The sequence below is a fragment of the Pristis pectinata genome, chromosome 33 (assembly GCF_009764475.1).
Source record: "Pristis pectinata isolate sPriPec2 chromosome 33, sPriPec2.1.pri, whole genome shotgun sequence".
In the NCBI taxonomy this organism is placed as follows: Eukaryota; Metazoa; Chordata; class Chondrichthyes; order Rhinopristiformes; family Pristidae; genus Pristis; species Pristis pectinata.
In genome coordinates this window covers 16209491-16234441 of record NC_067437.1, presented here as the reverse complement: position 1 = coordinate 16234441, position 24951 = coordinate 16209491, and the positions used below count along the sequence as shown (strand labels likewise).

Below are 24951 nucleotides of genomic sequence, written 5' to 3'. Positions count from 1 at the left end.
TTTTGTTGGTTATTTCTCTGAGAGGAACTGTAGGTTCTTTTGTTCAGTCATTAGCAAATTGCAATGCCTGTGTTAGTCTATGTTTGAACAGCATTACAGTATGTTTTCAGCTGTTAATCTCCCGACAACAAGCCAGCTATTGGCTATTAAAATCTAGAGAAATAGGACTAGTATCAGTAAAGGAGACCATGAAGCTGTCAGATTGTGGCAAAAGCACAGATGGTTCCCCTGAGTCCTCTCATGATTGAAATCTGTCTTCCTTTCCTGGATTGCCCTGTTTGTGACTCCTGTCCTGGCGAGGCAATTGCCCTGCTAAAGTGGCGTTAAGGAGGCAGCCTTCAGTCATTTTGGGAACTAGACAGGTAACATTCACAACCCAATAATTACTTTTTTAAAGGTTACACTACTTAGGATATACAGCAAAGAAACAGGCCATTTGGCCCAACCAGTCTAGGCGAGCAGTTCTGGGGAGAGAAGAGGCTGCAGCTGCTGGAATCTGGAGCAAAAAAACAAACTGCTGGAGGGATAGTTGATGCTTCCCTTGCCTCCACAGATGCTGCCTGACCTGCTGAGTTCCTCCAGCAGTTTGTTTTTTGCTGGCAGTCATTATGTCCTGGTTGAGAGCAGTTGAAAATAGTGCTCTACAGCAGCACCTTGTGGCCAGAGTTTGGGCATGCAAGGGTGTTAGTCGGGTGACCCTTTTTGTATTATGAAGACCTGGTATCCCATATGTCTGGGCATATCCCATTGCATTACATCAGGCCAATCTCACTGCCAACCGTCACTCCAAACCTGACCTGATCTCACGAGGATCCACAGGGCCTATCTTGCTGGCTTGAAGTATCCTGGAATCCGGTGGTGAGACCTCGGCAACCCCATTCAAATCTTCCCTCACACCTTTGAAAGCTGTCAATCTAAAAAATATAAAAGTAGTTTAAAATGAAACAACGATTTTAAGTGTTTATGTGTTATTTAAAGAAAAGAAGCAAATCAGTAAAAACATTTTAAATAATTAAAAACAGGAAATCAAATACAAATAATCAGAAAAAAAAGAAAAGGACCTTCTTGCCTTTACCAGTCTGCCACAGGATCTGAGAGCCCACTCCCCAGCAAGGAACCACTGCAGGATGGACTCCACAGAGAAGAGTGGTCCAGAAGTGGAGCACATTGAAACATAGCACAGCAGGTTTGGCCCAATAATGCGCACATGTACTGGACTTGCTGGCATTTAAATGAGTGGAGGCCAATACTACCCAGATTCCACTGGGACTGTCTAATCTGAAAATACCCAGTGGATCGAGGAATTGTTTCCTTGTTAATAGGAAGCTCACTGAATCAATTCTTCAATGGATTCATTCATCAACCATCATTGCTTCATTGCCATGTGTAGAACCTTGCTGTGCACAAACTGCTTACCATGTTCCCTCTACCATAGCACTTCCTACAAGCCAGATTTCACTCAGTGCTTCATTTCCCATGAAAGAGACCATCTAATTTCAATTTCTTCCTTTACTGCAATGTCCATTTGTTTTGTAATCTCTTGAGGAGGAATATTTCCATTCATTTGGTTTACTGTTTGAGGTCAGTGGGACATTAAGACTAAAGCCTGGTTGGACTTTTTTGCAAAGGGTTAACGCACCCGTGGGTGGGAGTGGTATGGAGAATTAAAGTGACAGGCCACGGAAGCAACGATCCACATTTCTTCCTGTTTAGTGTACTGCTCATGATGTGGTCTTCTCTGCATTGAAGAAACCAATGCAGATTGGGTGACATCCTTCCAGAACACCTCCATCAGTCCACAAAGGGTGAGCCCAACCTTCCAGTTTTCAGATTTATGTCATCTGTGATTTTCTGTTTTTCAGCTACAGCTTACACTGTCAGATTGGTTCAATAATCCTCTGCCTTGGGACACTCAGCAGATACAAATGAACAATCAATACAGCCTTTCCATTGAAACCCATTATCTCCCTGATGTGTGTAGGGCAGACCAGGGAATGTTGACCTGCTGTTGTTTCATCAGTGAAAGTGGCCTGTGGATGGCACACTCTCAAACTTGTGTGTGGCTTCAGCAAGCTGCATGTAGAACCAAAGTATATAGACACAAAATGTCAGTCCATGCTGAGGTTCTACCTGTCCCCCATGTTGTGTATGATGGGCCTGGCCTTATTGCCCTGCAATGTTCCATTCAGTTGGACTTTGCTGCACTACCTGTCCCTCGTAGAAAAAATCCTTCTGATAAACACCTATGACCACAAGTCCATAAAGCAGTCAGCAGGAGAAGGACACGATGAATCCTGTGGGATGGTTCCCCAGGAGACTGTCAAAACCATTTGGCAGAAGGACTCTTTGCCAGAACTCATCAACAAGCAGCAAGACCTCGCTTGGCTGGCAGTGAAAGGGCCCCTCCCCATCAGATCCTTCCTGCACGGTTGGAGTCGCAGTCCCAGTGCACGCTGCCCCCCAAGACGGCTGAGATGTGGATGGGGCAAGCGCCCACCTCTTTGTGGACTGTGCATGTATTAAAAAAGTCTAGAAAAGGACATGGCAGTCCTTGATGAGGTTTGTCCCAACGGCGGCAAAACAAAAGACTCTCTGGTCTATGGGCTGTTTCCAGGGACACACACCAAGATAGACATCAACTGCTGCTGGAAGATCAACAACTCAGTGAAAGATGCTTTTGATCTGCCCGAAACAGGCACAGTAGTGCAGCGGTTAGCGCAACGCTATTACAGCGCCTGCGACCCGGGTTCAATTCCGGCCGCTGTCTGTAAGGAGTTTGTACGTTCTCCGGGTGCTCTGGTTTCCTTCCACATTCCAAAGACGTGTGAGTTGGGAGGTTGTGGGCATGCTATGTTGGTGCCAAAGGCATGGCGACACTTGTGGGCTCCCCCAGAGCACTCTACGCAAAGATGCATTTCACTGTGTGTTTCAATGTACGCGTGACTAATAAAGATACCTTATCTTCCAGTACAACAAGATGCTTGCAAGGGAATGCTGCCGACTCACATTCCAAGTCGCAGGAGTACGTGCTGAGGGATGCACTGAAGCTTGGTGCAGCCACAGCAAAGGCTCCGTGGGGAAGGACCACAGTCTAGGGTTCTGCTCCCACAGAACATTGAGGGGCTAGGCCCTGGGTAACAGCCTCTCGGTCACTTCATGGTGCATTTTTTAAAGTGGAGACATGAGGGGTGTTGATGCACTGTAAGAGAATGTATTGAGTTGATGACATAATGAATTGAGAGAAAGCTGTGACCTGATTGTATTTACTGCATGTATTATGAATAAAATATAGAGTCATAGAGAGATAAAACATGGAACCAGGCCCTTCAGCCCACTGAATCCAAGGTGACCATCAACCGCCCATTTCCGCTAATCCTACATTAATTATTAATCCCATTTTATTCTCCACACAGACAGCACCAGAGTCAGATGTGAACCTGTGTCTTGGCGCTGTGAGGCAGCTGCTCCACCAGCTGCACCACTGTGTTGTCCAATGAAAAAGACCTGGTGGTCTTCCTGCTCACTGTCAAGTCTTGCTGATACTTTTTTTATTTAGAAAATTAACATTATTCGTAAAAAATAAATACAAGAAATACAAAAACGGTGCATGTCTTTTTTTATGTTCATATTGTCATTCAGTCTATAGATTCAATGTGTTATTGGGTCTATACATTTGTAGCATTTGCACATTCTGTGTATGAGGCACCATTGGCACTTGCATGTCCTCCTTGAATGACCTAAACCAAGTGTTTGAGAGGCTGTTTACACAGGGCTAAGCCCCTCTATGTCTAGTGGCAGCAGGACTTTAGGCTGCAGTCCCTCCCCTCAGTCTTTGTGTCAGCTACACCAACTTTCAGCACGTACTCCTGCAGCCCGGAATGTGCCAGTTGGCAGCATTCCCTTAGATCAGAGAGTCCTCTGTTACACAGCTGTTCGGGATGAACTTTGACAAGAAACCTTGCATCCTCCCCAGATCTTCTTTGCACATTCCACGAAGGGGTGGGTAATCATCTCATCCTCACTGCAGCTGACTTGAGGGCAGTGGGTGAGACTCCACTGCGCAGGAAGGATCTGACAGGGAGGGCTTGTCTCACCGCCAGCCAACTGAGATCTTGGCCCTTGTTGGTGAGTTCTGGTGATGATTCTGCCAAATGGTTTTGAAAGTCTGCTCGGGAACCATCCCACAGGATCATGTCCTTCTCCCACAGGGCCCGCAGGACGTTCACGGCCTGATGGACTTCAAAGTCAAAGTCAAGTTTATTGTCATATGCACATGTACATGTGCGCACAGGTGCAATGAAAAATTTACTTGCAGCAGCATCACAGGCACATAGTATCATATAAGCAGCATTCACAAGAAAAATATAAATTAAACATAAATTATACACGATTTTTACAAGACAATTAGAACAAAGAAAAACAATTTTAGTACAAAGTGATGAAAGTGGTCACAGTGTCGCTAAATTGCAGTGATTAGGATTGTGCCGGTTGGTTCAAGAACCTGTTGGTCAAAGGGAAGTAGCTGTTCTTGAACCTGGTGGTGTGGACTTCAGGCTTCTGTACATCCTGCCAGATTGTAGCTGCGAAAAGGTGGCATGGCCTGGATGTGGGGATCTTTGATGACGGGTGTTGCCTTCTTGAGGCAGCACCTCCTGTAGATACTATCAGTGATGGGGAGGGATGTGCCTGTGACGTATTGGCCAGAGTCCACTATGTTCTGCAGCTTCTTACATTCCTGCACATTCGAATGGCTGTACCAGACCATGATGCAACCAGTCAGGATTCTTTCAACTGTACATCTGTAGAAGTTTTTCAGAGTGTTCAGTAACAAGCCGAACCTCCTTAACCTCCTAAGAAAGTAAAGACGCTGGTGCGCTTTCCTTATGATTGCATCTATGTGCTGGGCCCAGGACAGGCCATCCGATATATTAACGCTCAGGAATTTAAAGCTGCTGATTCTCTCCACTGCTGATCCCCAATGTAGACTGGTGCACTGTTCGCCCTCCTTCCCCTTCCTGAAGTCAACAATCAACTCTTTAGATTTGCTGACGTTGTGTGAGAGGTTGTTGTTGTGGCAGCACTCAACCAGGTGTCCTATCTCGCTGACTCATCGCCCTGTGATTCGTCCAACAACAGTGGTGTCATCGGCGATTTTGAAAATGGCATTGGAGCTGTGCTTAGCCACACAGTTGCGTTTATAGAGAGTAGAGCGGGGGGCTAAGCACCCGGCCTTGAGGTGCACCTGTGTTGATGATCAGTGAGGAGGAGATGTTGTTAACAATCCTCAATGATTGAGGTCTGCCGATGAGGAAGTCAAGTATCCAGTTGCAGAGGGAGGTACAGAGGTCCAGTTCTTGAAGCCTGATGGTGAGTTTGGATGGGACAATTGTGTTGAACACCGAGCTGTAACAGCCTGGACGTACGAGTTCCTGTTGTCCAGATGGTCCAGAACAGAGTGAAAGGCCAGAGAAAACACATCTACTGTTGACCTGTTGTGGCAGTGGGCAAATCGGAGTGGATCCAGGTCATCTCTGAGGCAGGAGTTGATTCGTGCCATAATCAACCTCTTGAAGCACTTCATTACAGTTGATGTAAGCACTACCAGACAGTAGTCATTGAGGCAGATCACCACACTCTTCTTGGGACCTGCTACAATAGATGCCCTTTTGAAGCAGGTGGAACTTCAGACCGCAGAAGCGAGAGGTGAATATGTCCGTAAATACTCCAGCCAGTTGGTCCACACAGATCTTTAGTACTCAGTCAGGTACACCGTCTGGATCAGATGCCTTTCGTGGATTCAGCTTCTTGAAGGATGCCTGGACGTCAGCTTCAGAGACTGAGATTACAGGGTCACCTGGAGATGTGGGGGCTCGTGTGGGTCACAGTTCTCCCTATCAAAGCGAGCAGAAAGGCATTGAGCTCATCCGGTCTTTGCCACGTTTGCTACCTGATTACTTTGTAGGAACTTATATCGTGCAAGCCCTGCCACAGCTGTCGAGTGTCCATCTGTGATTCCTGCTTAGTCTGAAATTGCCTCCTTGCGCTCACAAAGGCCTTCCAGAGGTCATACCTGGACTTCCTATGTGACTCTGTAAACTCCACAGATGTAGCCCTCAGCAGATTACCAATCTCCTGGTTCATCCAGGGCTTCTGGTTGGGGAAGACCCAAAATGTTTTTTGTGGGTACGCACTTGTCCACGCGTGTCCTTAGGAAGTCGGTAACGATTGTAGTAATGTTCTTTTTAGAAAACACCTTTGACCCTGCAGGACAGGTAGTGTGACAATATCCAACTGAATGGAACATTGCATGGTAACGAGGCCAGGCCAATCCTTTGCATTGATGACTAAGGCTGAGTGGTGACAAGGTACGGTAAGTCAAAATAAAGTCTTTCCTTTTCCTTTAAGCCAGCAGTAACTTAAGGGGTAGTCAGTGGAGTGGTATGGTCCTTCTGTGAGATGTAGAAGATCAGGGAGAAGCCAAGTGTCCCTGACAACTACATTTGCAGGGAGTGAGTCCAGCTGCAGCTCCCCTCAGACTCCATGGATCGGTTGGAGTGGCAGTTGGACTCACTAAGGAGTATACAGGAGGCAGAGAGTGTTATTGATAGGAGATAGGGTCACATCGCAGGTTCAGCCGGAGAGTTGGGTGACCTCCAGAAGAAGGCAGTTAGTACAGGAGTCCCCTGTGGCTATTCCCCTCTCTAACAAGTATACCGTTGTGGATACTGTCGAGGGGGTAGCTTCTCAGGAGAAAGCAATAACAGCAACCAGATCAATGTCACCATGACTGGCTCTGTTGTGCAGCAGGGATGGTCGAAATGTAGGTGAGCAGTAGTGACAGGGGACTCTATAATCAGGGAAGCAGATAGGCACGTCTGTGGCTGCAAGTGAGGCACCAGGATGGACTGTTGCCTCCCTGGTGTCTCTGAGCAGGCACAGGGCATTCTGAAAGGGCAGAGTGAGCATCCAATGTACAAATTGGTAATAACAACATAGGCAGAAAGAGAGATGAGGTCCAGCAAAGTGAATATAGGGAGTTAGGCAGAAAGTTAAAAAGCAGGACCTCTAGGGTTGTAATCTCAGGATGTGCCGTGTGCTAATGAGGGTAGGAATAGGAGGAAAAGGCAAATGAATGCCTGGTTGAAGAGCTGGTTCAGGCAGGAGGGCGTCAGCTACCTGGACTGTTGGGATCTCTTCTTGGATAGAGGTGACCTGCACAAGAGGGACAGGTTGTATCTGAAGTGGAGGGACACCATTATGCATGCAGGGAGGTTTGCTCGTGCTATTTGGGAGGGGGATGGGTCATAGTGTATCAGATGAGAAAGTTGAGGCAAATGTAGAGGTTAAACTTCAGTAGTCTGTCCAGACAGGGGCAGGACAGGGACTGTGGAAGGTCTGATATGCTAAACTGCATTTACTTTAATGCAAGAAACCTCACAGGTAAGGCAGATGAACTCAGGGCATGGATTGGCACATGGGATTGTGATATTATAGCTGTTACGGAAACGTAGTAGAGGGATGAGCAGGACCGGCAGCTCAATGTTCCTGGGTCCCAATGTTTCCATCGTGACAGAGGGAGATGTAAGAGAGGAGAGGATGTGCTATTCATTAGGGAGAACGTCATGCCACTACTTAAATAGGATATCCTGGGGGAATGTCCAGTGAGGCCATGTGGGTAGAATTTAGAAATAAAAAAGGGGTGATCACTTTGATGGGATGGAGTTGGGGGTAATGTATTAGCATGGACAGAGGATTGGTTAACCAATAGAAGGCAGAGAGTTGGGATAAATGGGTGTTTATCTGGTTAGCAATCAGTGGTGAGAGGGGTGCTGCAGGGATCAGTGCTGGCCCGCAACTGTTCACGATTTGGGACCCAGTGTAGTGTATCTAAGTTTGCTGATGACACTAAATTGAGTGGAAAAGCAAATTGTGCAGAGGATGCGGAGAGTCTGCAGAGAGATATAGATAGGTTAAGTGAGTGGGCAAGGGTCTGGCAGATGGAGTACAATGTTGGTAAATGTGAGGTCATCCACTTTGGAAGGAAAAATAGAAGATCAGATTATTATTTAAATGGTGAAAGATTGCAGCATGCTGTTGTGCAGAGGGACTTAGGAGTGCTTGTGCATGAATCGCAAAGGTTGGTTTGCAGGTGCAACAGGTTATCAAGAAGGCAAATGAAATGTTGGCCTTCATTGGGAGAGGGATTGAATTTAAGAGCAGGGAGGTTATGCTGAAACTGTACAGGGTACTGGTGAGGCCACACTTGGAGTACTGCTTGCAGTTCTGGTCTCCTTACTTGTGGAAAGATATACTGGCTTTGGAGGCGGTGCAGAGGAGGTTCACAAGGTTGATTCCAGAGATGAGGGGGTTAGCCTATGAGGAGAGATTGAGTTGCCTGGGACTATACTCGCTAAGATTCAGAAGAATGAGGGGAATCTTATAGAAACATATAAAATTATGAAAGGGATAAATAAGGTAGAGGCAGGAAGGTTGTTTCCACTGGTAGGTGAGACTAGAACTAGGGGACATAGCCTCAAGATTTGGGGGAGTAGATTTAGGACGGAGATGAGGAGGAACTGCTTTTCCCAGAGAGTAGAGAATCTGTGGAATTCTCTGCCCAGTGAAGCATTAGAGGCTACCTCATTAAATATATTTAAGATATAGTTAGATAGATTTTTGCATAATAGGGGAATTAGGGGTTATGGGGAAAAGGCAGGAAGTTGGATCTGAGTCCATGGCCAGATCAGCCATGACCTTATTGAATGGCACAGCAGGCTCAACGGGCCAGATGGCCTCCTCCTACTTCTATTTCTTATGTTCTTATGATAATATGATAGGCTCCCTAATAGTCAGTGGGAAATAGAGGAATATTTATGTAGGATTATTGCTGACAGGTGTAGGAATAATAGGGTTGTAGTAGTAGGTGACTTTAACTTCCCTAATGTTGACTGGAACTGCCATAGTGCTGAGGGATTAGATGGGGCAGAATTTGTTAAGTGTGTCAAGGAAACTTTTCTCAAGCAATATGTAGATGCCCCTCCTAGAGAAGGGGCTACATTTGATCTCCTCTTGGGAAATGAGGATGGGCAAATGATTGACGTGTCAGTGGAGGATCACTTTAGGACTAGTGACCATAATTCTATTAGTTTCAGGATGACAATGGAAAAAGATATGACTGGCCTTCAAGTTGAAGTCCTGCATGCCCACAAGCTTTTGTAAACTACTGCACTGTTTTCAGGCTGAGGTACTGGCACAGGTCTCTCCCAGATAGGGAGTTCTGTCATGGTGAAGCTGGTGGTGTTGTTGAGAGGAGATCAGCCTGTATTCCGATTATTTTTTGTCTCCAGCTGTTTCTGGTCAGAGTTTGTACTCTCAGTCTCCCAGACTTAGAGTGCGCCAGGAGCTACACTGCTCTCGATCTCCATAAGCTGGGGTACAATGGGCATTGCACTGCTCTCGATCTCCTGGAGCTGGGGTATGATGGGCACTGCACTGCTCATGGTTTCCCAAAGCTGGGGTATGACAGTTGATGCATTGCTCTCGATCTCGCGGAGCTGGGGTACATTGGGTGCTGCACTGCTCTCGATCTCCCGGAGCTGGGTACAATGGGTGCTGCACTGCTCTCAATCTTCTGGAGTTTGGGTATGATGGGCACTGCACTGTTCCTGGTCTAGGAGGGAGAGCTGTTGCACACATTCAGGTTCCACTTAGCTTTTGTAAAAGACCTACAGGGAATGCTATCCCTACCAGGGCCCCATTTCACTCATTACATATAGGTGATGTTTTCAGAATAAAAATCAGATTGCTCCATGCATGACTGCAATGATGAATATGTTGACTTTAAGTTGGTAAAAACATTGGATGCATTTGAGTGAAGTCTGGCAGTACATATATTTCAATGGAATTATTTTCTAGAAAATTATTTTTGTAAAGTAAAAAATGCATCATAACCCATTGTTAGATTTATTGGACAATGGATATTTTAAAATATATAACAGAATTATTGGATATAATTTCCCAGCATACCATGGTGGGTTTAACTTCAGCCTCTAGCTGACTCTTGGCAACAGTGTCAAAGGAGCAAAACATACCCCAATGTCTGATGACCTGAGAAGGATGTCTTTAATAACAGCATTTTAAAAACATTTGGATAAGTACATGGATAGGAAAGGTTTAGAGGTATATGGGCCAACCTTGGACAAATGGGACTAGCTTGGAGGGCATCGTGGTCAGCATGGACAAGTTGGGCCGAAAGGCCTGTTTCCATGCTGTATTACTCAAGACTCTATATTCAGAAAGCAAGAACTTTGAAGATAAGAACATTCCTCCTTTAAAATAACTAGGACTAGGGCCTGAATGGGCAGATAAACTGAGCCCCTATCTATGTCTCTAACAAAAGAATGACCGTGAGAGTGCAGTAGTTTATCTGGACTGCACTGCAGCAGCAGCCTGGATTCTATGTTAAAGTCTCTGAGTGAGACTTTCACTCAAAACTTTTGGTTTGGTAGCTTAGACATTCTAAGCTACCAATTCTGTTTGAACACAAATCTTTGCAGGTTGTAGCAACACACAAAGTGCTGGAGGAACTCAACAGTCAGGCAGCATATGGAGGGAAATGGACAGTCGATGTTTCAGGTCGAGACTCTACGTCACAACTGGCAAAACGTCAACTGTCCATTTCCCTCCATAGATGCTGCCTGAGTTCCTCCAGCATTTTGTGTTGCTCAGATTTCCAGCATCTGCATTCTCTCTTGTGAGTGCATTTTGCAGGTTGTAAAACAGGTTTATTAAAAAATTAGAAAGAAGTATGGGATCCTGGCCTTTACAATTAGTAGCAGAGAATGCAAAGTCTACAGAGTGAAGCTACATCTACATGAAAGACTAGTTTGTACCCAGCTGAAATGTAAATTCTGGGCATAAAAAAGAGGTGATAGTTTTGGAGTGAGTACAGCAGGGATTTTACTCAGATAGGTCCAGGGATGCAAGTTACAGTTATGCAGGAGATTACTCATACAACACCCCAGTGGGGCAACCATCAAAGCAGCCATTGTAAGAGCTTTTCAAATGTGGAAATGCGGTGGACCACAAACCAGATTCACGCAGGTCAATGGGAGCAGGCTTCAGCCTCCAGAGTGCTCTGGAACAGACTGTGGCAGTTAGAGCAGACCTTTAAAACTGCACTGCAAAAACCTAGTTCTCCTGTGACTGGCAAGAGGCTAGTGTGATTTGGAATAATGCAGGTTGTAAAACAGGTTTATAAAATAATTAGCAAAACATATGGGATCCTGGGCTTTACATTAGTAGGAGAGAATGCAAAGTCTACAAAGTGAAGCTGAAATCTACATAAAGAACTAATTGGTACCCAGCTGAAAAAATTGTGTCAATTCTGGGCAGTTTCTCCCGACAACACTCCAAATTTCCAGAATTGAGCCCTAGTTAATTGAGTCGACTCCATTGGGCAGCTCACGTCACTCACATGCCTGACACTACTCACCTGAAACTCTATACTATGTCTTTGCTGTCCACAGACTTACAATCCATGGATCTGTATACCCAGGTGGTCCACCCAAAGACTTAAGTGTATTCCAAGCTCTGTCATGGGAAGAAATCAGTCAGCAGGCAAAGGAAAAGGCTCAAGGATGTGCTCAAAGGAGCATTTTAGGGTGGTGTTGAGAACTACGAGGAAAAGGGAGCATTTGAGCAAATACATTTAGTAGGAGAGTGTCAGATGAACTTTCCACTAGAGAAAATACTGACTTTTCACTGGTGCGGTGCTGGGAAGACCAGTGCCACAAGGATGATGCTCGCCATGTACAATTCCTCACCTCTCGTGAGTCCCCAGCAGCGATGGCAGGAGGTGAAATTGTTCTTTTATATATATCCACTTTTGCAGTTGTCTTAATACATGTATTTTAAACATAACGTATAAAAAATAAGTTCAGTGTTTAAACAAAATCGGTGTTGGCTTTGAATGCAACTCCGACTGATGATAAAAGTAGCAATCTAGGTTTGAGAACACTGCCAAGGTTGTCCATTATTGGCTTATTCCCTTGAGTTTAGGTGCTTGAGGGGTGATCTGATGAGGGGATTAAAATGGTGAATGGATTTCACCAACTAGTTTCGAAAATAAACCGCTTTGTTGATTTATAGAGTGTTAGTTTATCAATATTTTGGGAGATTGATTAAATGAGGATAAAGTGGGAAATGACAGTATCCAGTTCATAGAGTGGATGTGGGGGAGGGGAGCGAGTGGGGGTGGATTTGAATGTTACATAGAGGCTTTTTTAGGAACACGGGATTCTTTAGTGATGCTGCTCACTAAGGCAAATCATGGTGATGAAGCCCTCAGTAGACTATTAACTAGGGCTTTAGTGCTAGGGATGTTGGACTGGCAGAGGACGCTGATGTTAGTTTGTTTATCCTTCCAATGGGTTTGGAGGATGGTATCAAACAGTGATGGTGTCCAGCAGTGATGGTGTCCAACATTGGTGGTCTCCAGCATTGGTGGTGTCCAGCATTGGTTATGTCCAGCATTGATGGTGTCCAACAGTGATGGTGTCCATCATTGGTGGTGTCCAGCACTGGTGATGTTCAGCATTGGTGATGTCCAGCATTGATGGTGTCCAGCAGTGATGGTGTCCAGCATTGGTGGTGTCCAGCATTGATGGTGTACAGCACTGGTGGTCTCCAGCATTGGCGGTGTCCAATGTTGTTGGTGTCCAGCAGTGATGGCGTCTAGCAGTGATGGTGTCCAGCATTGGTCCAGCAGTGATGGTGTCTAGCATTGGTGGTGTCCAGCACTGGAGGCAGCATTGGAGATGCCCAGCATTGGTGGTCTCCTGCGTTGATTGTCTCCTGAATTAGTGGTCTCCAACACTGTTAGTGTCCAGAACTTGTGACAGCATTGGTGATATCCAGCAGTGTTGGGTATCCAGCACTGGTGGTCTCTAGCACTGGTAGTGTCCAGCATTAGAGAATAGCATTGATGTCCAGCATTGGTGGTCTCCAGCACTGGAGACAGCATTGGGTGCTTTAATTCCCTAGAACTGAGGCTCTAATTACACTGGCAGGGCTGAAACCAAACTCCTGAAACAGATGCTCTGTTTCCGAGCATTGTCATGGGAAGAGATTGCAAGTTGAACAGAGGAAAATATTGAAGGATGTACTCAAAGCTTCTTTGGAAAAATGCAGCACCCACGGAAGAGGAGAAGGTGATTCAGGCTGGTATTAGAACCTTGAGTCCACGCATTGGGAGCACACAGAAGCCCAGAATAAACGGCGAAAGGAATGAACCACTTCACAAACTACTCACCTCTCTGTCCCATCAGGAACATCCTGCCCCATCTGTGGTAGAGTCTGTGGTTCCCACATTGGCTTCATAACCACCTCAGAAACCCACAGAAATAGACTGATTCTTGATCCCAAGTCATTCTTGATCCCAAGGGACTGCCAGAGAAGAAGGTTATAAATAAGAGGGGTCTATTAGAGCTGAAGAAGGTCACATATGTGTGGAGGCAGAGGATGTGGGAAGAAGGGTTCTTAATGAATAGTCCACAAAAGAGGGCTCAAGGCTAATGTTACAGTTAAGGAGGAAGAGGGTGAAATATTGGACGGGAGAAGCAGCGTAAGAAAGGGAGTTCAGGCATTCAGCATCTTTGAAAGTGGATAGATCACCTGGCTCAGATGAAATACATCCCAGGCTGTTAAAAAAAGCAGGGGAGTCTCCAACCACAATCTTTCAATCCACTCTGGCTAGAGAACTGGAAGACTGGAGAACAGCTAATCTTGTACCACAATTTTTAAAAGGGATAAGGAATATGCTAGGGAATTACAGGCCTTTTAGTTTTACTTAAGTAGTAAACAGATTATTGGAATCCATTCTAAGCAATGGCATAACTCTTCATTTAATAAGGAGGGCAATATGGATTTATTAGGGGAAAGTCCCATCCAATTAACGTAATTGAATATGAACTTTATAAAGGAGGGTTGACGAGGGCAGTCTTTTGATGTAGTCCATGTGTTTTCGTAAAGCTTTTGACAAAGTCCCACTTGACATTGACCATAACTATCAAAATTATTAAAAAATAAAATTTGAATTACACCAAACCCAGAAATTTGTTACTACAGGTGTGAATGATGCGGCCGATAGTTCTATCACATCTTGAATCATAAAAGGTCTATAATGTTTTTGGGTCTTTGCTGTTTAAGATTTGATTGACACTGACAGTTGTTGTTGTGTGGGTCATGGTTATTGCTATTTTCAATGCTTAAGAAATAGTGAACATGCACTTCTAGAACATCTTTCACAACCTCAGGATGTTCCAAAATGTTTAACAGCCAATGAAGTTCATTTGACTTGTTTACTGATGCAATGTAGGAAAAGTAACAATTAAATTTACACAACAGGTTGCTACAAACAGGAATCTGATAACCAGATATTGTAATCTGCTTTTGGCAGTTTTTTGAAGGTTAAATATTGAGCAGAACCTTGGAGAGAACTCTCCTCTTCTCATCTTTTTTCGGAAAAAACTCCACCCATTATTGTGTTCTGCAGTAAAAATGTAAGAGGAGAGATCGATTATTCTTTTCGTTTAGAGTAAAACCACTAAATATCTACCTCTGATGTTGAAAGAACTTGCATTTCTAAAGGCAATTTCATAACTGCAAGTCTTGAAACACAATACAGATAAAGCAATAACTTTAAGATGTGGTCACTGTTATAATATAGTCAATATGATAACCATTTTGCATACAGCAAGTTACACTATTGGTGATACAAGGTTAAACAGATAATCTGTTTTGGTGATGTTGGTCGAGGGATAATTATTGACTGCTGTTCATTCTTGAAGAGTGTCATTAGATCTTTTTCTTCCTCTCACAGAGCAACTGGGGCCTTGGTTTAACATCTCATCCAAAAGAGGTAGCTCCTACAGCACATCATGCCTGGAGCTCAGGAGCATCAGCCTGCAGTTCCTTCTGAAGTCTCTGAACTGGGAAAGAGTGAAGCTCTGGAGATTCACAAATATATAACCCAAGCTGAGTCAGTCACTTCAGGATACAGGTGCAATGTGTTTGGTGGTTGTTAAAAAGCTTGAAAACTAAGTCCGAAACCTAATCAGATAATTGAGTTCATATGATGCAGTGTGACTCCTAGAAAGGTGCTGTTCCTTGAGTTTGTATTGAGTTTTATCAAGATAATGCAGGAGTGTGAAGAGCAGTTGTAGTGGGAGTCCAGGGAAGAAATGATCAGTGACGGAGCATTTCCTTCTGGAGCTGATGGAGGGAGCTGTTATCCAAGCACCTAGCTTGTATAATAGTAGGTCCTTCCTAGGACAATGGGATCTTAGAGAACAAAAAGGCCATTCAACCCTGTCAGCTCTTTAAAATAGCTTTCTAACTGTTCCCACTCCCCTGCTCTTCACCCACTGACATCCAATAATTTTCCTTTCAACATTTTCTGTTTGAAAGTTACAGCTAAATTTTCTTATTTCTCCCTTGAAATGAGTCATTCAAAGTAGGTTGAACAGTGAGTATATCCAGAATTTGACACAATACTGAAGACTAAGCAGTGACTTGTGAAGGTTTCAATTTACCATATTGTCTTTGTTACCTGTTTTCCAATGGTGCAGTCTGTGTTCATGCTCATTGTGTCAGAATCGCTATCTCATTTTAATACTTAAGTTCGAACCTTGCAGTGTGTTTGTCTCCATTTTGAATATATTGTCCATGACTTGGATAACTGGATCATTTTTTATACCTTGGTTTTATTCCAATGCAAATTTCACACCTACTCCATTCTCAAATTCAATAGAATGAAATGCACGCCGACTGTGAGAAGTTGCACATGGGAAACTAACTTCACTCTACATTTGTAAATATCTTGTTTCAGTCTGGCACTGGTATGATGGGCCGAATGGGCTCTCTCTGCGCCGCCTCACTCCCCTGTTCCCCCTCTCTCCAGAAATACAACCGCCCGCCTGTAGAGGGAGCGCTAGGTCAATGTCTCGCTGGAACCGGCGTCGGGCAGTGACGCATGACGCAGGGTAAACTGCGGTCGGTGACGGCGCCGGAGTGGATGGCCCGGGATTGGAGCCGCGACGTGGCGGGTAAGTCAGTTGTCCGTCCGTCAGCAGGAGGTCGGTCCGGTGTGGGAGATGCGGGCCGTCTGCATTGCCGCTCCCCTCTCACCCGAGAGGAGCTGCGCAGCGCCGTTACTCTGCACCGGGGGTTTAGGGCCAAGCCATCGGTGACAGTGATGCGGGAGCTGGCGGGGCCGGGGGCACCGGGCTGCCCCCCACTCCCCTTCATCAGCCCACCGTCTCGGCTCAGCCCGCTTCTCCAGGCACCTCCCGCCCTTTCCCCATGACCTACTGTGGCCCATTCCCCATTCCCCACAATCTTCTCCTTGTTCGATCATTCATTTACCTTCTGCCAACGTCGGCGGTGCCCACTCCAGGTGGGGTACCTTACAATGACGCAGAATGAGGCCATTGGGTCCATCGGGCTCATACCGACTCCTAGGTGAGCAATTTCAGGAGTTCCATTACCCCTGCAACTTATTTTCTCTCATACATCCCGCATCAACTTCCTTTCAATCCTTTTGCCATTAACCCATACTAACTGATTATTTACAGTAGCTAGTTAACCTGCCAGTACGTCTTTGATGGAGTCAACAGGGAGAACATACAAACTCTGCACGGATTGTGCAGGATTGAACTCGAGTCCCTGGTGCAGTATTTGGTCCATTCACAGAAGCCACGACCACATTATGTCAGTCCCGTTTAGAATTAAGGTCTGCAGCTTGGGTGCTGCTGTAGATGTTTACAAAGCGTTTAAGTAAAGCATAAATCATATTAAAGAACAAAACAGCAGCCTCAGTGCGCAGCTGAAAGGTTGAATAGGACTCTGAAAACTCTACATCTGCCTGCGTGAAAAAGGGGATGATATAGTTATTACCATTAAAGAAGGATGTAGGGTATTGGAAATGATAAACAGAGCAGGAGGACATTTCAAGTGCTTTAACATCTTTATATGTGATTATATCAGGCCCAAATAAAATGCATCTCAAATTCTCAAATGGAGGAAGAAGGAAATTGTGAAAGCTTTTACTTTTATTTTCCAATGCATTTTGGCTACATATGTGGTTCTAGAGGAATGGAAGGTTGCTGATGTGGTCTTGTTTAAAAAGGAGAAAAAGATCAACCAGGTAACTACAGACCAGTCAGTGTGATATAAGTAGTGAGCAGATTGTTGTACGATAAAGGATTCTGAGGGTTGGTCTAAGTCAGTAAAGAGGCACTGTTTAATCAAGAACAGTCAGTATGGATCTGTGTGAAGGGAAGGTCATGGCTGAATAACTTCACAACTCCATACTGACTGTCCTTGATTAAACAGTGCCTCTCTGAATACTGAGAGAATTCAGTATTGGTTTAATATTGTCACTTGTACCAAGGTACAGTGAAAAACTTGTCTTGCATACAGATCGTACAGGTCAATTCATTACACAGTGCAGTTACATTGAGTCAGTACAGAGTGCATTGATGTAGTACAGGTAAAAACAATAACAGTACAGAGTAAAGTGTCACAGCTACAGAGAAAGTGCGGTGCAATAAGGTGCAAGGTCACAACAAGGTAGATCGTGAGGTCATAGTCCATTCATTGTATAAGAGAACCGTTCAGTAGTCTTATCACAATGGGGTAGAAGCTGTCCTTAAGTCTGGTGGTACGTGCCCTCAGGCTCCTGTATCTTCTACCTGATGGAAGAGGAGAGAATGACCCAGGATTCAGAATACTCTCTGAATTCAGTATTCTCTGAAGCTCATTTTGAGGAAGCTACGAGGGTAGATTGATTAAGAAAGTAGAAGATCATGGCATCCAAAGGAAATTGACAAGTTGAATTAAAAATTTGTAAAGGGTAACGGTCGACAGGAGTTTAGTGACTGCTGGAGTCTGTACACAAAGTGGTTCCAGGTTATTAAGAAGGTATTTGGTATATATTCATTGGCTTATTCAAGGAGACTTTGAGCACATTCGTGAATCTTTTCTCCTGTCTCTTTCCATAACAGAGTTCGGAATGGAATGTCTATTTCAGAAGTCTGCTGTCAGACGTACAAACAATGTGACCTGCCCAACAGAGCTCACTGAGTGTAATTAGGGCCTTGATGTTGGCTTGGAAGGGGGCACTGATGTTGGTTATCATCCTTATGTGAACTTGGAGAATTTTGCACTGGTGGTGTTTTTCTAATACATTGTGGTGCCTGCTGTAGATAGTCCAAGCGTCAGAATGTATAGGATTGCTGCCTGGTAGACTTTGAGTTTTGAGCCCATTTGAGATCTTGATCTTCACACACCCTTTTCCTCAATAGCAGGCTGTGCTGGTGAATTGAAGTTGACAGTGCATTTTATCCATGTCTGCCTTCATTGAGAGGTGGCTCCCGACATATTGGAAGTGGTCCCAGAGTCTTGCCATGAATCTTAATCATCAGAGAGCAGCACTGTACAGTGGAAGGCAGATTGGTGGAGGACCTTAGTCTTGAGGATATTGACCGTAAAGTCCATCTTCACATTTGCTTCAGTGAACAAGTGGACGATGGTTTGGACCTCGGCCTTCAAGTGTGCACAGAAGCGTGTCATCTGCACACTGCTGCTCGACTATTGAGGTTTGTGTTTTCTTTATTCTGGAGTGAAGTAACTGTGGTTTGAACAGTTTCCCATTAGTTCTGAAGACTAGCTCCATTCCTTATGGGAAGTTTGTTGGAGGTGTACCCTGGCATTGTGGTGGAAAGATTGAAAAAAATGTCAGATCAACGACACAGCCATGTGTAACACCATGAAGCAAACATAAGAAGGAGACAAATTTTTGCAGGCAGCCAAATTTGAGAAAAGTGCTCCACAGCCCCTCCTGATTCATGGAGCCAAAGGCTTTAGTGAGGTTGAGAAATGCCGTGTATAGTGCTGATGCTGCTCCCTACTTTTCTTCTGGAGTTGTCACATGGTGAAGATCATGTCCCCAGTGCCTCTAAGATCCACACTGTGCTTTGGGGAGCAGCTGTTTGGTCACTGGAAGGAGGTGGTTGAGAAGGACCCTCAACATTGGTTAGGCTCAGATCGAGTACTGTGTATAGTTTTGGTCACAACACTACATAAGTGTGTTATGAAACTAGGGAGGGTGCAGAGAAGATTTATGGCAATGTAGCTAGGGTTGGAGAACTATAGTTACAAGGAGAGACCCTCTGTGGTGTGGTTATTTTTTTTGGAACAAAGGAAACTACAGATTTTCATTGACATCTTTTATGGGTGTTGGTATTGGTTTATTGGTCACTTGTACCGAGGTACAATGAAAAACTTGTCTTGAAAACTGATCGTACAGGTCAATTCATTGCACAGTGCAGTTACATTGAGTTAGTACAGAGTGCATAGATGTAGTACAGGTAAAAACAATAACAGTACAGAGTAAGGTGTCACAGCTACAGAGAAAGTGCAGTGCAATAAGGTGCAAGGTCACAACAAGGTAGATCATGAGGTCATGGTCCATTCATTTTATAAGAGAACCGTTCAATAGTCTTATCACAGTGGGGTAGAAGCTGTCCTGAGGCTTAGACAAGGTAAATAAGAAAGGCCAATAACTAGGGTAGAAAGGCCAGTAACTGGGGTACATAGCTTTGTTAATTGGTTAAGATATTGGAGGGGAGTTGAGAAAAGAATTATTTCACTCAAGGAATGGTTGGGGTCTTGGTCTTATCTCCTGAAAGGATAGTGGAGGTGGAACGCTCATATTTAAAATGGCCTGGATAAGCATCTGAAGAGTCAGAGCCTGCAGGGTTATGGACCAGGAGTTGGGAAATGGTATTGTTCTAAAGTCCATTTTTGGCTGACGATGGACCAAATGGCTGCTTTCTGTCATAAATTTCTATAAATCTGTACACAGACAAATGTATAAACGTCAGTAATCAAGTTTTTGAGTTTACGCTGCAGGGTCTTTTACATGCATCATATTCGTGGGAAAGGTCAAGGTCAACGTGCAAGTTCTCTTTGTTCCTGTTTCTGATTTGCTGATCCCAAAATGTGAATCCACAGTTTGCTGCTGAACTGAGACAGGCAGTTTTATCATTGTTAATGAGAGGAGTCAGCATACAGATATTGGGTTTCCTCTACCTGAGTTACAGAAATGTCCAGTGCAAATGTGTAATGAGATGCCCAAGCAGTGAGCCCACACTGATAGACCAGGCCTGTGCATGTGAGTCTGTTGTAATAAATCATACTGCAAAAGGAAGTTAATTGAAAGCAATGAATTCATTTTAACTGATGTGAATTTTTCTATCCATTTGAACTTCCAAGAGCTTGATCTTTGGTGAGATACTGTCTCAGAAAAGGGTTATTTCCCATTTAGATGAAAACTACCTTCACTGGTATTTACTGATCCTCCTCCTATCCCCGTACAGTCCAGTTGAATCTAGTAGATGGCTATCCCTTTCTCTTTTACACTACTCAGTTACCTCTGGTGTCCTCAGATTTAGTTCTGCTACAGATTGCTGCTTGGTACTATCAGCGTGTACAATGTGTTTAAACTGATGAGAACTCGTTTGCCTCTGTGGGATCACCTAGCCTTGTACATGTTGTGCGTTCTGACTGCTTGTCAAGCGTTATGGAAGAGCTGTTCACTTTTCCAGTAAAAGGCTTACATAACTAAGAATGATGTGCTAATCTAGCTCTACCCACTTTCCTCAATCAATGGTCATACTGAGCCTAGAAATTTGCAGTCCATGCTTTGTTCCCTGCTGAGCTCCAAATCCCACATTCATTCCCTTATCAAGACCACATATTTTCATTTTGGGTATGTTATCAATCTCACCCCATGCCACACCCACTTTCCCAGTGAAAGTTATGTGCACCCCTCCATATCCTTAAACCCTCCTCCAAGGCTTCACTTTCCATTGTATCTCACCCAGACCACTCCCTAATCCCATCACAATGAGCTGCTTCAGTTCTTGCTGATTTCACTGGATCCCAGTCCACATGGTTCAAAGAATTTGTCAGCATTACAAGTCTTTTTTATTCCTCAAAGCTCTCTTGCTCTGTATTCCAGTGTACATCCTCTGTTCTGTAGTGGTTGAATTGCCAGTGTCTTTGCCTCACTATCATGATGCCTTTACCTATAAGCTTATGCTTCTTTGGACTTGTCTTAGATTTCCCCACCCTGCTGCTGCTCAAGAAGCCTTTGCTAATGATCTAAATAAATGTATCTGCTTTGTGCTTTGTAGTTTTCTATTCCCCCTGTGAAGTGTCTACTCCCTTTTATAAAGCTATCGCCAAAAAGGTCTCAAATTTGATCCTAGCGATCTCTGATTAGGTTGCAGGTGGAAAGAGTGGCCAGGTTTTCTATTCTTGCTGGGTATCCAGTGATGTAAAATGTTGTTCGGGCAGTGAAATAATTTAGTTGATCACATGTACCCTACGATCTTCTTTGGATGACCACATCAATAAAGAATGCCAGTGTGAGTAAAGCACTTTGTGGGGAGTTAGTGCTCGTGGATCCGAACCCCAACACGCTGGGAAGGCTGAAAGCAATATCCATGTTTACACTCGATATAGAAGGTAATAATCCTTTGAAGGGATTCATGAAGTGCCCACACTCTCACACTGTTATCGTGTTGTAGAAGGAATGTGGAACGGAAAAGACTGTCTTCTTTGCCTCCTACCATCCTAGCAGTCACATACTAACATGATAACAGTGTTGATAATTATTCCAGAGTGATCATTTTCTATGAGTTAGTCCAAAACAGACAGACATGAAGTGACGAAAACTCCTGTGTTGAAGGGCAAGCTTTGAGAACATAGATTTTCCCTGAGCTACTACACAGGCCACTTGTCATACCTCAAATGTCCAAAATGTGATGATGACTCCGTTTGGTTTCTAATACAGTTTTGCCACCAGCAAAAAACAAACTGCTGGAGAAACTCAGTGGGTCAGGTAGCATCTGTGGACGGAAAAGGACAGTCGATGTTAAGGGTCGAGCCCCTTCAGCTGGACTGAAAGATAGAAGGAAAGTAGCCAGTATAAAGAGGTGAGGGCAAGGTGTGGAGCAAGAGCTGGCAAGTGATAGGTGGATCCAGGTTGAGGAGGAGTGATAAGCAGATGGTGGAGGGAAAAGTGGAAGTAGCAACAGAGGCTGGGAGGCGAGAAGTGGAGGCAACAAAGGGCTGCAGATGATGGAATCTGATGAGAAAGAATGGTGGAGTATGGAACCAAATAAGAGGAGGTGGAGTGGGCAGGTGGGAACAGTGGCGGGAGGGGACCCAATGGGAGGAGTGTGTGGGTGATGGGCAGATGGAGGAGGGGAAAGAAACAGGGTGATTGGGGGCTGAGGGGTGCTCAAATATCAGCCGCTGCTGGGAAGGTATCAACAGTGAAAGATGCCCTCTGATCTTCCCGAAACTCACAGATGTTCCAGTCCAAGGTGTTGTCCATGGCTGAAGGCTTTAAACTGCTCTGTGGTCCAGGACCATGTGCTGAGGGACACGGTGAAGCTGGGTGCTGTCACTGCAAGGGACTTCACGGGGGTGGGCTACAGTTTCGGGCTCTCCCACCATTGCACACTGAGAGGCTGGAATCTGTGTTAGGACATAGAACAGTACAGCACAGGAACAGGCCCTTAATTACTAATTAAACTAGTAATTAAACTAATCCCTTCTACCTACACAAGGTCCATATCCCTCCATTCTCTGCACATTCATGTGCCTATCTAAGAGCTTCTTAAATGGCTCTATTGTATTTGTCTCCACCACTGCCCCGGCAGCGCATTCTAGGCACCCACCACCCTCTGTGCAAAAAAAAATCAGCCCTGCGCATCTCCCCTGAACTTGCCCCCTTTTACCTTAAATGTATGTCCTCCAGTACTAGACATTTTGACCCTGGGTAAAAGATACCGGCTGTCTGTCTATGCCTCTCATAATCCCATAAACTTCCGCCAGATCCCCCCTCAGAAGGCAATGAGGAGGCGTACAGGAGTGAGCTAGGTCAGTTGGTTGAGTGGTGTCGCAACAACAACCTTGCACTCAACGTCAGCAAGACCAAGGAAATAATTGTGGACTTAGGGGAAGTCAGGAGAATGCACACCAGTCCTCATTGAGGGGTCAGCGGTGGAAAGGGTGAGCAGCTTCAAGGTCCTGGGCGTCAACATTTCAGAGGATCTATACTGAGCCCAACACATTGATGCAATCATGAAGAAGGCATACCAGTGACTATACTTCATTAGGAATTTGAGGAGATTTGGTATGTCACCAAAGACCCTTGCAAGTTTCTACAGATGTACGGTGGAGAGCATTCTGACTGGTTGCATCACCGTCTGGTATGAAGGCTTCGATGTGCAGGATCGAAAGAGGCTGCAGAGGGTTGTGGACTCAGCCAGCTCAGTCACGGGCACAACCCTGCTCAACCATCGAGGGCATCTTCAAGAGGCGGTGCCTCAAGAAGGCAGCACCCATCATGCTGGGACATGCCCTCTTCACATTACTACCATCAGGGAGGAGGCTGAAGACCCACACTCAATGTTTCAGGAACAGCTTCTTGCCCTCCGCCATCAGATTTCTGAATGGTCCATGAACCCGTGAAAACTACCTCATTATTCCTCTTTTGCATTATTTATTTATTTTTGTGACTTACAGTGACTTGTATTTCTTTATACTTTGCACTGTACTGCTGCCGCAAAACAACAAATTTCACAACATGTGTCAGTGATAATAAACCTGATTCTGATTCTCAGCTAAAACCCCGGAACTTTTTCTCACCAGTTGTATGTAAATGATAACTAATGATGTATTACAGTGTTGTACAGCAGAGAAACAGGCCCTTCAGCCCATCACATCCATAACAACCTTTTTTCCCCATCTCCACTAATCCCATTTGCCCACATTGGGACCATATCCTTCTATGTCTTGCCTATTTACGTATCTGCTAATGTTAAGTAATAATAGGATGACCCTGACTTGTGATAACAATGTTGACTTGAACCCACATCGTTGTGACTTAGTTGAGAGTGCCACTGATCCATGGCTAACATTGTTAAGTCTCAAGGTGAATGTCTTTCTCTTTCATTTCCAGTTGGGCGTTGATGCTGTGGGGACAGCATGCCAGCATTATGGGTGAGTTGTACCCTCGGCATACTTGTGGCGGGTGTTGCCTTTGTCTCCTTGTGTGGAGCTGTGCCATCAAACTACCTGCACCTTGAATACTGTGTGATCGGCGCAGGTCCCAGTGGCCTGCAGATCGGTTACTTTCTGCAACAGTCCCAAAGACAATATCTGATTTTTGAGCGCAGTAACATCTCTGGGAGCTTTTTTGTACGTTATCCCCGTCATCGGAAACTCATCAGTATCAACAAGCGTTACACTGGGAAACAGAACAAAGAGTTTAACCTCCGCCATGACTGGAACTCACTGCTCAGTCATGATGACAATCTGCTGTACAAACACTACTCCAAAGATTTCTTCCCTCATGCTGACACCATGCTCCAATACTTGAATGACTTTACAAGAACATTTAAACTGAAGGTTCAGTACAACACAGAGATAAAGTGGATTGAAGCCAAAAGGGATCCCCAGGCCTGGAATGGGCTTTATTTCTTTCTGACAGATCAGAACGATCATCATTACAGGTGCAGGTATGTCAGATCATCATTAATGGTGCCGTGTTATGCTGGTGGCAAGGGGTGGATTTGCTTATTCTTGGTCCTTGCTGTTTGCTTATCGTTAATCAAGGCTGCATGTGGTAACCATGCTGTTTCCTGCCAGAATGTTTGGGTATTTCTCCAATTAGCCTCAACTGGAGATATCAATACGTGTCAGATTACAACAGTGCTTTTAATCTTTACTCAATAGATGTTGCTGTTGTTTTGACTGAGGGTTCTATCAGCTTCATGGATATTTTAAAATATATTCCATAGCAAAGTTCCT

The 24951-nt window shown here is 44.7% G+C and overlaps 2 protein-coding genes across 9 annotated transcripts in view; one reads left to right on the top strand and one right to left on the bottom strand.

The window, feature by feature from the left end:
• hmox1a (heme oxygenase 1a) overlaps positions 1-24951 on the bottom strand; it is a 75217-nt gene that overhangs the window by 31397 nt on the left and 18869 nt on the right. The gene's annotated exons all lie outside the window — the stretch shown is intronic.
• foxred2 (FAD-dependent oxidoreductase domain containing 2) overlaps positions 16062-24951 on the top strand; it is a 120377-nt gene continuing 111487 nt past the window's right edge. For 2 of the 7 annotated variants that reach the window (XR_007958532.1, XR_007958528.1), the window contains exon 1: positions 16062-16106. The gene's annotated coding sequence lies outside the window, so the exon portion shown is untranslated. Of the gene's footprint in view, positions 16107-18365; positions 18660-24100; positions 24660-24951 lie in introns of all 7 variants that reach the window. The other 5 variants (XR_007958536.1, XR_007958535.1, XR_007958527.1 and 2 more) reach the window with 5 other exon arrangements.